We start from the raw sequence: 14,910 nt of genomic DNA on the forward strand, positions 1-14,910 counted from the left end.
GGAGAGGAAGGTGATCTCCGCGTCTTACTCTTCCGCCATCTTCCCTTCAAGTCCACTTTCAGTCTTTATGTGTCCCTAGGTCTGAAGTGGGTCTCTTGTAGACAGCATATATACAGGTCTTGTTTTTGTATCCATTCAGCGAGCCTGTGTCTTTTGCTTTGAGCATTCAATCAATTCACATTTAAGGTAATTATCGATATGTGTGTTCCTATTACCATTTTCCTAATTATTTTGTGTTATCTTTTGTAGGTCCTTTTCTTGTCTTGTGTTTCCCACTTAGGGAAGTTCATTTAGCATTTGTTGTAGTGCTGGTTTGGTGGTGCTGAATTCTCTTAGCTATTGCTTGTCTGTAAAACTTTTGCTTTCTCCATCAAATCTGAATGAGATCATTGCTGTGTAGAGTAATCTTGGTGCATGTTCTTCCCTTTCATCACTTTAAATATATTGTGCCACTCCCTTCTGGCTTGTAGAGTTTCTGCTGAGAAATCAGCTGTTAATCTTATAGGAGTACCCTTGTATGTTATTTGTCATTTTTCCCTTTTTTTCTTCTGATTTTATTGAGATATAATTGTCGTAAAACACTGTATAAGTTTAAAGTGTAGAGCATAATGATTTGACTTACGTACATTGTGAAATTATTACCACAAGTTTAGTGAACATCCATCACCTCATATAGATACAAAATAAAAGAAAAAGAAAAATATTTCTTTATGAAGAGAACTCTTAGGATTTACTCTCTCAATAACTTTCATATATATAACATAAAGCAGTGTTAATTACATTTATCCTGCTGTGCATTATATCCCTAGTACTTATTGTTGCTTTTAATAGTTTTTCTTTGTCTCTTATTTTTGTCAGTTTGATCACTGTGTGTCTCGCTGTGTTTCTCCTTGGGTTTATCCTGCCTGGGATTCTCAGTGCTTCCTGGACTTGGGTGGCTATTTCCTTTCCCATGTTAGGGAAGTTTTCAACTATAATCTCTTCAGATATTTTCTCAGGTCCTTTCTCTCTCTCTTCTCCTTCTGGGACCCCTATAATAAGATGTTGGTGCGTTTAATGTTGTTCCAGAGATCTCTTAGGCTGTCTTCATTTCTTTTCATTCTTTTTATTTTATTCTCTTCCATGGTAGTGATTTCCACCATTCTGTCTTCCAGGTCACTTATCCATTCTTCTGCCTAGTTTATTCTGCTATTGATTCCTTCTAGTGTATTTTTCATTTCAGTTATTGTATTGTTCGTCACTGTTCTTTAATTATTCTAGTTCCTTGTTAAATATTTCTTGCATCTTCTTGATCTTTGCCTCCATTCTTTTTCCAAGGTCCTGGATCATCTTCACTATCATTATTCTGAATTCTTTTTCTGGAAGGTTGCCTATCTTCACTTCATTTAGTTCTTTTTCTAGTGTTTTATCTTGTTCCTTCATCTGGTACATAGTCCTCTGCCTTTTCATTTTGTCTATCTTTCTGTGAATGTAGTTTTCATTCACAGGCTGCAGGATTGTAGTTCTTGCTTCTGCTGTCCTAACATTTTAAAAATCAGTTTCCTTACCTGATCTTTGCAAGGAAATTAATTATATTCTCACTAACTACTTTATTTATTGACCCAGTTTCTCATTTGGGGAATAAAGGAGTTATGAATAATTTTTAAATTTCACTTTGATGGTTCTGACAACCTACTATGTAACCCACTTAACTGTAGTCCATGCATTCTCAGTGGGAGTAATATTGTCCCCAGGAAAGTGAAAATGAGTTACTGGGGAGAGAGCAAAAAACTTTAGTATATTATGTATGAAGCACAGCTATATGAATATATATAAATAGATATATCTGTGGTATTGAAATTTCATATATGCAGGTGTGATTAGGAAAAAGGTTCAGAAAAAGCTACTTAAGGAAGGAATAATGAATAAAAAGAGAAACACTGCTCTAATCCCCCTTCCATTTTTTCCCCCTTTCTTTTGAAATGAAGGGACATATTTTATGTAATCCAATGTATTGATCTTAATTATGGAGTTGAATGGGTTTTGCAGATGCACACACCTAAAGCAAAAAAAAAAAAAAAAAATTCCATCACGTCAGTCCATTTCCAAGTGATACCCTCACAGAAGCATATGAATATTTGTATTTTTAAGTTTAATTTCTCTCATGATAGATTATTCTTGCCTCTTCTTGAGTCTTATATAAATAGAATTGTACAATATATAATCTTTTGTTCCTTTTATTTCTGCATGGTTTTTGTGAAGATTACATGTTATGAATATGGCATGATTTGGTTATCCTTTCTTCTGCTAATAAACATTCGAGTTGTTTTCAATCTGTAGCTTAATAATATAGCTGCTATGAGCATCTTGCGTAAGTCTTTTTGTAAAAATATGTTTCCATTTCTCTTAGGATATACCAGGATGAGTCTGGGTTAGCTGCGTCATAGGGTAAGTGTACAGTATTTAAAGTTTTCCAAAATGGTTGTAAATATTAAAATTCCTACCAGCAACTCATGAAAGTTCTAGTTGCTTTATATCCTTGATAACACTTGGTATTGCTGGTCTTTTAAATTTTTATACATTTCAATAGATATCTCATTGTGGCCCAGACAACTGGTCCTATCTTTTATTTAAACTTTTGATATAAGTTTGTTATTCTCTTTTTTTTTTAAAGGTTACATCAAAATATCATTTATCTTGATCAATGTGGTTTTTTATCACTCCCTTAAATTTTCCTCTGGACTAGTGCCTCACCTCTTCCTAGCCCTGGCTGTTTAACTTGCATTATCTCGATGACTAATGAAAATCTCTACAGGTTATCCATGAAACATGTATCTGAAAGGCAAGATTCTTATTATTAACCCCCACTTTTTGACTGTGGTTTGGCTGTCTTCTGAATAGCACCCTAATGTCAAATATTTTCTGCTTGTTTATATTTCCCGTTGTTTATGTGGGAAATCTGTGAACCTTCTCTCCCATATCTATTATTTCCCTCAACGTGAAGTTAGTCCATTAGTGCAAAAATTCTGGCATCTCTCCTTTCTCTCTTTCAATCCTCTACGAGGAGCAGGAAACACTTATTCTAATGGTAAGTTTAGAAGAAAAGACAAAAAGTCCGTCTATGTTGATCCCAGTCCCTTCCTTGTGGGATAAAGTCAACATTGCCAGAAGGTTTAAAGCCATCTGCTCTGTGGGGGAGGCAATAATGATGTTGTCAGGGACTATGTGGGTTAGCATACCTAAATCATGGATCTAGTGTAAAGAAGCTCAAATGTCTACATAAATAAGTAAACCTACTAACCTTGGGGAAGGGGGGAAGTTTTGGATTTCATATGCTGACTCAGTTGTTTTACTTAACATTTGGTTGTGAAGCCAAGTGAAGAAGAGGTGTGTGCATGTGTGTGTGTGTGTATGTACAACGTCATAGAACAACAATTGAAAAAAACAGAGAAAGGAGAGAAATGAGAGTATGAAATGTCTAATTTCAGAGAAAAAAGAAAAAATGTTGTAAAAATTAAGACAGTAAGTCATAAACTTTATATCCAAGTTATACAATGGTTCGTGTTTGTATAGAAATTAAATTAGTTTTGAAACAGAGGAGTTTTGAATAGAAACATATTAAACATAGCAAATATATAAAAATCTGGAAAAAAGTGATTTCAGTGGAAAAAACTCATCAAAAGAATCAGACAAATGCAACATATTATATTCTTTACCTTCCCCCTTTAGGCATATGCTTTCAATATTAAAAAATGTCTAGACTTATAACAGTCAAGCAAATGATACACAATGGTTTTTTCTTCCATGTTGCACAAGGTTGATTAGAAAATAAATCACATAAGTTACAAAGTATTGGGGAAGTTTTTATTCAGATATTTCATCTCTGACTTACACTTGCAGGTCTGAGAAATAAAGCATCCATTGGAACACTTTTTCTTCCCTAGCTTTCAGTTATCTCATGATTAAGTGTTGGTACAAAAGCAATAATTAGAAATAGTTTATTGTAATGCAAAGACGTTGATTACATTTGTAATCAACAAATGATTACATTTTTAATGTAACTTGTAATTTAATTTAATTTGTTAAGTTTAAACAAAGATTTGCTCATTGTATAAGCCAATAAACTATTCCAACTGACAAAACAAGTTGCAGAGGTGGGAATATTGTTTCCTAAAGATTATCTCTCTTCTTTTCAGTAAAGTATCTTCAAATTACTAGTATTAAATCTATCTAAGAATGTATCATAGTTGGAGATATTGGAAAAAATCTTTAAATGCCACAGTTATTGCTGTGGTACTAAATTTACCTCTGAGAATGATCAATCTTAATTTTTTTCCTAATTCATCACTCAGTTTTATATTCAGTACTTCTTATGTCTTACACTAAAAAAAAGTTAAATGTTGGCCATTCTTTCAATGATAGACAACTCTTCAAAATAAAAATAAGAAAGCAGTCTTAGTTATTGACTACTTATCTCTAGACAGTGCTTTGCCATATACCAGTGCAAGCTGTAAAGTGCCGCTATATTCTGCATCTGTGCAGTCATCAATCACTTAAAAGTCTCCTACAACTGACCGTCACTGTCAGTCAAAGTAATAAAATTGACAGTGTATAAAATAATGTTATTTAATGGGAAAAGGTTAACTTTTTATCAAAATATTAATGTTTTACATTGCATCAATGCAAACTGTAAAAAAATACATTACAAAACAAAATGTAATATCTAAATCTTTAAAACTTCTAGAAGAAAACATAGGAGAAAAATCTTTGTGATCTTTGTTAGGCAGAGATTCCTTAGACATAGCACCAAAGCATGATCGATTAAATACTATAAATTGTAACTTCATCAAAATTAGGAACTTCTGCTCTTCAAAAGATGTTGTTAACAGAAAGAAATGTAAAGCCACAGGTTGAGAGAAATATTTAAAATCCTATTTCTGTAAAGGATTTGTGTCAAGAATGTATAAGGAACTCTCAAAACTCAATAAACAGCAAACAAACTAATACTAATTAAAAGCAGTCAGGGCTTCCCTGGTGGTGCAGTGGTTGAGAGTCCTCCTGCCAATGCAGAGGACACGGGTTCGTGCCCCGGTCCAGGAAGATCCCACATGCCGTGGAGCGGCTGGGCCCGTGAGCCATGGCCGCTGAGCCTGCGCGTCCAGAGCCTGTGCTCTGCAACGGGAGAGGCCACAACAGTGAGAGGCTCGCATACCGCAAAAATAAAGAAATAAGTAAATAGATAAATAAATAAATAAAATTTTAAAAAGTAGGCAAAAGATTCACACAGATAAGTGAGCAAATAATACATACTAATGGTTTATAAGTACATGAAAAGATGTTCATCATTAACCATTTGTAAAATTCAAATTAATATCATAATAAAATATGACTAAAACCTACTAGAATGGCTAAATTTTTAAAAAACAATATTTAGAAAACAGACAATACAAAGTTTTGGCAAAGCAACTGAAGTCCTATTTTGGTGGGAATGGAAGATGGTACCATCATTTTAATTAAAAAATTTAAAAGATAATGTTTTAATATGTTTTCTAAGAAATTATATAGTTCTTAAAACTTCAGATGGCAAATCCAGGCTAAATATCCTGTATTTTAAATATAAAAGTTTTATTCCTATTTTAACGTTAGAGAATCAGTTTTTCCTCAACTACTCTCAATGAGCATTGTACCAGTTAACAAGAGGCACCTAATTATCACTTAGCCTAGAAGAGGCTCCGACCTTAGCAATTACATAGATTTAGGTATGCTGACCTTTCAAGCTCTCCAACACCCAGAACACCAGCTGAAGTAGTAGAGATGGCAGGAGCAACTCTTTAGTGAGTAGAAAATGGAGGTTTTACATTAGGGCACAGAAAGTTTCAGCCACAGGTTAGGAAAAATTATGTTAAAGTGTTTTTTTTTCATCCAGTTTTACTTAGATATGTGACATACAGCACTGTATATGTTTAAGGTGTAGAGAATAATGATTTGATTTGCATACGTGATGAAATGATTAGAACAATAAATTTAGTGAACATCCATCATCTCATATAGATGCAAAAGAAAATAATTTTTCCTTGTGATGAGAACTCTTAGGATTTATTCTCATAACAACTTTCCTATGTAACATCCAACAGTGTTCTTTATAGTAAACATGTTGTACATTACATCCCTTACTTACACTGAAGTTTGTACCTTTTGACCACCTTTATCCAGCTAACCCTCTTCACCCAGGTCTCTGGTAACAACTTATCTGATCTCTTTTTCTATGTATTTGTTTGTTTTTTGAAGTATAATTTACCTACAATGCTATGTTAGTTCCTGATGCACAACATAGTGACTCAATATTTCTTTACAGTACAGAATGATCATAATAAGTCTAGAGAATTATAACATATGAAAGTGTGTGTGTGTGCACGCACATGTATGTATGTATGTATGTATGTATGTATTTGAACATCACAGGCTTTTGATTGTGGGTCATATATGTACTGCCTTCATTCTTGGGCGAATTGTCTTCTTTGATTGGGAGTAATTTTTATAAACCACATATTTTCAAACCTGTTCCTCCTTCCTTCTCTTCTCTCTAGAATTGCTGCTAGATATTGGAGCACATAAATCTAACTTTCAATTTCGTAGTAAATGCTTTAATGATTTCTGTGTCTTTGTTTATATGCACTGATTTCTGGGAAGATTCGTCAGCCAGACCCTTGTGCTAACTTAATCTTAGAGGCATGTTTTCCATTATTATTTGGACATCTTTCTTTTCTTAAATTTTGGCAATTATATTTAATTTCCGACACCTCTGATTATTTTCTTTTTGTACAACAGCATTTTGGGAGAAAAGTAATCTCTGTAGATATGTCTTCTATATTGTTTTCAGTGTTCTTCAGTGTCTTTTATTTGTGCTTCAGTATTTGTCTTCAGGTAGGTTTGGTGCCCTTCTTCAGTGGTTGGATTCTCTTAAATATGATCTATCTTTGATTTTCTGTTAGTGTTTCTTTTTGAAGTACTCAGATGAAAGACTACCTATACTTGTATTGTATTTCCCTAGCCAAAGTAAGAATCTCTTTTCTCTTCCAGTGAATGTCAGTTTTGTTTAGAGGAGCTCTGCCTCTAAAAATTGTGTAAGGCTGTGGGCGGGGTTGTGGGAGTGTGGAGAAGGGTAGTGACGTTTCTTGGCAGGAATTAATACTGGGTGAGCTACATGCTGTCAGGATGTACAATGTCCTAACCAACCAGTTTGCTTTCTGGATATGGTGAGAGGGTCCACATCTTTCAGGTGAGCTCTAAGTTGGCAAGGACGTGACCTTTTTATTTGATCCAATGCACATTTGGCAGGTTTTTTTGTTTTTGTCCTCTTGCCATATATATATATCACCAGTTTTAGGTTTACAATCCAATGTGTTTTGGTAAATTCAGAAGGCTGTGCAACTATAATCACAAACTAGTTTTTGAATAGTTAAATCACCCCCCAAAAAAGCGTCATCCCAACTCTTTACAGTGAATCTCCACTCCCACCACCAGTTCCAAATAAAAGCACTGATCTGCTGTTACTTCTTCTGGAAATTTCATATAAATGGAATGATACAATATGTAGTGCTTGATTTAGGGTGCAAATATCACAGTTGCTATAAATGTGGAGAAATAACTCAGATGATTTATTTTTCTTTTATTAATTATTCGCCAAAAGAAAATCATCTTCATTTATCTTCCACTACCTCTGCTCTGGAGATTATTCCTTGATTCCACTAGGAAAACTCACCATGGAGTTCCTATCACTTGCCTCACAGAATTGATGTGAGAATTAAATGTAGTAACGTATATAGGGCTTATGTCATAAATATTGAATACTTTTGTTTTTGTAGATGTAGTTTTGTGGCTGTTATATTATTTGCTAAATATAGGCATCAGAAAAATACTAATTTCACATATTAAGGTGACAGTTTTCTTTTTAGTAAACTAGAGAACAAGGTCTTAGAACATACCTGCAAATGGCACAATAGTTTCCAGATACAAAAACATAAATGATCTAACTTTGGTAAATAAGATTATATTAAGCTGGGTTTAAACACATTTACTTTTCATAGAAAAAACTGACCAGGAATTTATATACTTATATTGCATGAACATGTACCTTAAATTTGTTTTTTGGAATGAGGGTAAAGAAGCAATCTTTGATGATGAGAATTTTTATTTAGTAGTCATTCTTTTTCTTATTAAAAATAACTTCCATTTTGGGAGGTTCAGCTTTTGGTTTAATTCTGTTCCCACAAACAATGTTTTAAGTCTTCATTTTAAAAAAGATATAGATTCTAGGAAAATGTCTTTATTTTTCTTTCAGGCACTCCACAATATTTGTTCTTGGTGTATGATTCATATTAATTTTTTTTTACTGGAGGCAGATGCAATAACCAAAGAAGTCTTTAGAGAAAAGAATTCAGCTCAGGCTCTATTTTTAGTTTGAAATGCAGCTGTAATGGGAAAAAAGAAGCATAGAAAGAAGTGTAAATTGGAAGCATTAATGACTAAGCTTCTGAATCTATTTTATATGCAAAGTAATTTTAGTTAATTGAGCTGATCTTTTCTGTCAACATAAGTGCACATATGAGGTAAGAGAGACTCTAAATTAACCCATCCAAATATCATCACTTTTACTAGTTTTATTTCTACTTACATGAAAGATGGTAAAATGAGATGATTGTTTCAAATAGTGTATGTAAATAGCCTAACAATAACTGTTTTATATCCCCTCAACTTTTTTTTTACAAGGTGAACGAAGTATAATTTACATTCAGCTAAAAGAAATCACCAATTTTAAGTTTACAATCCAATGAGTTTCAGTAAATTCATAAGGTTATGCAACTATTATCACAACCCAGCTTCAGAATAGTTAAATCACCCCCCCGAAAAAGCATCCTTCCAACCCTTTACAGTTAGTCTCTGTTCCCACGACAAACTCCAAATAAAATTGCTGATCTGCCGTTTCTTTTCTTAGAAATTACATATAAATGGAATCATACAATATATAGTTGTCTCTTGCTTTTTTCAGTTAGCATAATTTTTTGAGTCATTCATATTGGTGCATGTATCAATAGTTTGTTCTTTATGCTAAGTAGTATTCCATATTTTGTCATTTTCCAGGTCATATTTTATCTATTTGACATTGGATGAATATTTGGGTTATTTCTATTTGGGGGCTATTCTGGATACTGCTTCTGTGAACATTGTGTACAAGGTTTTTGTAGATATATGAATTCATTTGTATTGGGTAAATATCTGGGAGTGAAATTGTTGAGGAGTATGGTAAACCTTATGTTTAACTCAAAATATTCCAAAGTGTTTTACAAAATGGCTGTACTATTTTAAATTCCTACCAGACATGTATGAAGATTACACTTGTTCCAGATCCTCACCAATACTCCACACTGTCAATCTGTTTTATATTATCTATTCTAGGCGATGTATAGTGTTATCTCAATGTGGTTCTAATTTGCATTACCCTAATAACTAGTGATACTAAACATCTTTTCATGTGCATATTTGCCATCCATGTATCTTATTTCATGACGTATCAACTCATTTACCCATTTATTGGTTAATGACCACTTATTTTTATTTTGTTTGTCAACTTCTTTTTCAATTGTAATGATTTTTGTATATTCTGTATAAAAGTCTATATATCTATATCTTCCCTTCTCTTCCCTCCCCTCCCCTCCCCTCTACTTCCCTCCCTTAACCTGGAGCTTCTCTTTTTATTCTCATAACAATGTCTTTGAAGAGCAGAGGTTTTTAATTTAGATGAAGTTGTATTTTTCAAATATTTCTTTTGTTAGTCATGTTTTGGTGTCATATTGAATAAATCTCTACATATTTTCACAAAGGTTTTCTCCTACATTTTCTTCTATGTTTTTCAGTTTTAGCAACTACATTTAGATTTGTTCCATGTTTAGTTAATTGTTGTTTATAGTGGAGGGAAGGGTGAATATTTTTGCCTATAGATATCTAATTGTTTCCATTCACTTGTAGAAAGACTATGCTTTCCCTATTGAATTATCATTATTCCTTTGTGAAAAATCAGTTGACCATAAATGAGGGTCTGTTAATGAAATTTCTACTCTGTTCTGTTGATCTTTATGTCTATACTTATAACAATACTATACTGTCCTGATTTATTTAGGTTTTAATGTTTGAAATCAAGTAATGTTAATCTTCTAGCTTTGTTCTTCTTTATAATTGTTTTTGTTTGTTTATTATAGATCCTTTGCATTTCCATATAAATCTTAGAGAATCATTTTAATATCTATTAAAAAGCTGCTAGGCCTCTGATAAATATTGCCTTGAATCTATTAGTCAATTTAGAGACAATTGTCATTTTAGCAGTATTTAGACTTCCAAATCATTAACATAGCACATTTCTCTACTGAAGTCTTTTTTATTTTATCTGACAATATTTTGTTGTTATAAGTGTATAGGTCTTACAGTAATTTTGTATAGTATGTTCCTAAGTATTTCTTTCTTTTTTGTACTACTGTAAATGAAAGTTTTTTAAAATTTTATTTTCAGATTGCTTATTTTAGAGTACAGAGTATAATTTACAAGAGTATATTGCCTCTGTATCCAGACATATGGCTAAATTTGCTTTGTAGTTCTAGTCATTTTTTTTTTTTATGGATCCCTTAGGATTATCCACTTACAAGATCTCGTCATCTACTAATAATGATTGCTTTAATTCTTCCTTTCCAATTTTTGTTCCTTTATTTTTTTTCTTACCTATTGCATGAACTGTGGTCATTAATTATGATAAAAGTGGTGAAAGCAGATATCTCTGCATTATTCCAATCTTAAAACATATTTTTTACCACTACCTATAATATTAGCTATTGATTTTTTTATTGAGCTTTATCAGGTAGAGAAAGTTTGTTTTTATTACTTAGTGCTGAGAGCTATTATCATGAATAAATGTTAGTTTTTGTAAAATGCTTTTTCTGCCTCTGTCAGGATTATCATATGGTTTCTGTCTTTATCCTTTAATGTGAAGTATTATATTCACATATTTATCAATGTTAATCTAAATTCCATTCCTGTGATATATCTCACTTATTTGTAATGTGTAATCCCCCTTATATATAGCTGAATTTTGCTGTCTAGTATTTTGTTTAGGGTTTTTATATCTATATTTATGAGAAAATTTGTTCTTCAGTTTTCTTTTCTTGTAATAGTTTATCAGGCTTTGGTATTTGAGTAATACTGCCTACATAGAAGGAGTTGGGCAGTTTTCTCTACTTCTCTATTTTCTGAAAAAACAATTATGTGTATGGATAGTATAATTTCTTCCTTAAGTGTTTGATAGATACCACCAGTGAAGTCTTAAGTGCCAGGACTTGACTTGTAGTAAGATATAGAAATTCACTTAATTCTGCCAGATGATAAATGTCTATTTACATTTCGCATTTATCTTGAGTCAGTTTTGGGTTTGTTATTGTTGTATCTAATAGGCTGTTCATTTAATATAAGTTATTATATTTGTTGGCATAAAACTGTTCATATGGTTCTTTTAATTAATGTAGAATCAGTAATGACATCCCCTCTTTTATTTCTGATTATTTTATAATTTACTTCTTTGACTAAATGTTTATCAATTTGTAAAAAATACCAGCTTTTGTGATTTTTTTTGTTTACTTTCATTGAATTTCTATATTATTTACCACTTTCCACTTTTTATGTTTATTCTTTTTATAATTTCTTACATTTAACATAGATTACTGATTTTAGTCTTTTCTTTCTTTCTTAGTATAAGCATTAAGCTATAACTTTCCCTGTAAATGTTGCTTTGGCTGTATACCATGTATTTGGAGTTGCATATAAGCTTCTAAGCTTCTTTTAAAATTCCCCTTATAATTTCTTCTTTGACACATGGATACTTAGAAGTATCCTGCTTAATTTTCACATTTCTGATTTCCATATTGGGCAGTTGCTGATTTCTAACCTAACTCCATTGTGCTCAGAGAACACACTTTGTTTAATTTTAACTCTTTAAAAATTTACTGAAAGTTTTTGTGAAAGTTTATCATATGGTCCATACACAAGAATGTTATAAGTGCACTTGAAAAAAATGTATATTCTATGGTATTATTTGGAGTTTATAATATAAATCAATTCAGTCAACTTAGTTAATAAAGTTTAAATTTCCCATATTCTTACTGGTTCCTATCTTAAAATTCTGTCATATTCACTGAATTATTTGAGGGCTCTGTTGTCTTGTTGTCCTTATGAAATATCTCTCTTTGTATGTAGAAATATCCCTTGTTTTAAAGTCTAGATTATCTGTTATTAATACATCCACCCCAGTTCTTATGGTTATTTATTGATTGCATTATATTTCTTTTCTTTGCCTCGATTTTCAACCTATTTGTGATTCTGAAATTAAATTGCTTCTCTGTTAGATAGCCTATAGTTTTATATTTAATTTTGTTCAATCTGACAATCTCTGTCTTTTATTTGCAGTATTTAGTACATTTACAGTCAAGATAATTATATTTTTTGTAATAAGGTTTGCCAATTTTTATTGTTTTCTATATGGTTCACATCCTTTTTATTTCTATTTTTTAAACTCCTTTTACTGCTTTCTTTTGTGTTAAATATTTTTAGTATACCATTTCATTTTCTCTTGAATGTTTACTATATTTTCAAGTAATTTTAGTAGTTGATCCAAGGATTGCAATATATGTTTTTTATTTACTTATAGTTCATTTTAGGTTAATACAATCTTAATTCTGATAAATTATAGCAACTATGTTCAGTATAGATCTATTTTGTCCTTATTTCTTTGTGCTGTTATTGTTGTATATATTTCATCTAAATATGTTAAAAACCCAACTGTGTGGTGCTATAATTTTTGCTTTAAACAATCATCTGTTGTTTTAAAGAAAATTAAGAAATGAGAGAAAATGTGTATATGCTTTTTGGGGTTTTTTGCATGTTTAATAATTTTGGGTTGACAGTTGGTCATTTTAGATAATATATTACAGCAGCTGTTTTATTTTTCTGAGAGAAGTTGTCTCCTTGCCTGACTTAAACTGTACAATCTATGTCCCTCAAAATATTTTGTAACTGATTGCTCAATTTTTTTTAATGCTTTTATTTTTATTTTTAGTACTATTTCTCAGAGGGTGACAGTTGTGTCTGTATGTTTAGTGGTGAACCAGTGGTTTGGAAAGATTTTTTTTTTTTTTTTTTTTTGCGGTACACGGGCCTCTCACTGTTGTGGCCTCTCCCGTTGCAGAGCACAGGCTCTGGACGTGCAGGCTCAGCAGCCATGGCTCATGGTCCTAGCCGCTCCACGGCATGTGGGACCTTCCCAGACCAGGGCATGAACCAGTGTCCCCTGCATCGGCAGGCGGACTCTCAACCACTGCACCACCAGGGAAGCCCTGGAAAGATTTTGATAAGGTGTCTCATCTGTCTTAGCTTGAGCTGCTATAACAAATAGCATAGATGTATGGCTTAAATAACAGAAATTTATTTCTTACAGTTCTGGAGGCTGGAAGCCTTTTTACTTCCTCACGTGGGAGAGAGAGAGAGAGAGAGAGAGAGAGAGAGCGAGAGCGAGAGCGAGAGCGAGAGCGAGAGCGAGAGCGAGAGAGAGAGAGAGAGAGAGAGAGAGAGAGAGAGCACTTTGTTCTGCTCCTCTTCTTATAATAGCACTAATCCCATTATGGGAGCTCCACCCTCACGGCCTCATCTAAACTTAATTACCTCTGAAAGGTCCCACCTCCAAATACCCTCACATTGGGGATTATGGCTTCAACCTATGAACTTAGGAGGGGCACACTCAGTTTATAGTATCATACTTCTAAGGCTTTTGTCCTCTCTCAACTCAACTGTATATAAACATGGAGGAATTTATTCACAGAGAGAGTTGGGAATGGGGGAAATTGGAAGTAGGCCCAAGCAAGAAGTACATAAAATTCACTCTTGCCCAGTGCTGTTGCAGTTTTTCAAGAGAGAATCCTCTTCAATTTTTTGCCAATCTTTGTTTAATTTCCACAGAAATGATTGTTTCTGACAACAGCTGAAGTTCATGTCCTCATGAGCTATCCAGTAATGGCCATATACTATTACAGTATATGTTAGCAATGAACTAATGGGTTGAATTATAAAGGAAGTGACACTTGGCAATACTAGAGGTGGTTTGAAAGAAATTTTAGCCTTTGCATTTTGCAGGAGTTTTCTGTTGTTCCTACTGATCTTTCAAGCAACCACAGCAAAGAATAATTTTGTGGGTAGGTTCAAAGAGTTAATTATTTGAAGTGACATAAAAAATCACCATTGGGTTCAATCACTGAGACAACTGAAGGATGTATGTGTCAACAAAAGAACTGTAATTTGATAAACAATAAAAAACTAGATTTAGAAGATCTTAGTATTCAAAAGTGCTAGCCTCCATATCATCTCATCTTTGAGAGAGAATACTGAGGGTCTCCATTATCTAATTGATATAGAAATGAATGCAAATTCTTGACTTTATGCTGCCATTTATAAATATAAGGAAATACTCTGTGTGGTGATATTTGAAAAACTTTTTCATGAGTTTCAAGTAAAAATACAAAAAATTTAAAAACCATACAATTTTAGAGTAGGTATGGCCCAGGGAGATTAATTATAAAAAGATTTTGAAACAAAAAAGAAAATTAAGACATATTGGTGTTGGTCTCAGCTTTGCCCTGAGTTAGTACAACACTGGGGAAAAGAAATAGAAAGGAATGTGTGTCTGATTATGGAAGGAAAAGTGGAAGTAGATCAGAGAAATGTCAGTTCTTAGATAAATAATGTAAAAGTGAGCTAACTAAAAATATTCAATTTGTCCAGTGATCAAAACTTGTCTAGAATGAGCAGGCTAAGTCAGCTTTATTTTTTAAAAAATTGTATTGA

At 32.7% G+C, this 14,910-nt stretch overlaps 1 long non-coding RNA gene across 1 annotated transcript in view; it reads left to right on the forward strand.

The window, feature by feature from the left end:
- The window catches only part of LOC307187894, a 785,141-nt gene that overhangs the window by 592,694 nt on the left and 177,537 nt on the right, over nt 1–14,910 (forward strand). Inside the window, exon 4 of the long non-coding RNA XR_013828714.1 lies at nt 2,390–2,427. This is a non-coding gene — a long non-coding RNA (uncharacterized lncRNA). The remainder of the gene's footprint in view (nt 1–2,389; nt 2,428–14,910) is intronic.

This window comes from Stenella coeruleoalba, assembly GCF_951394435.1.
Source record: "Stenella coeruleoalba genome assembly, chromosome: 6".
In the NCBI taxonomy this organism is placed as follows: Eukaryota; Metazoa; Chordata; class Mammalia; order Artiodactyla; family Delphinidae; genus Stenella; species Stenella coeruleoalba.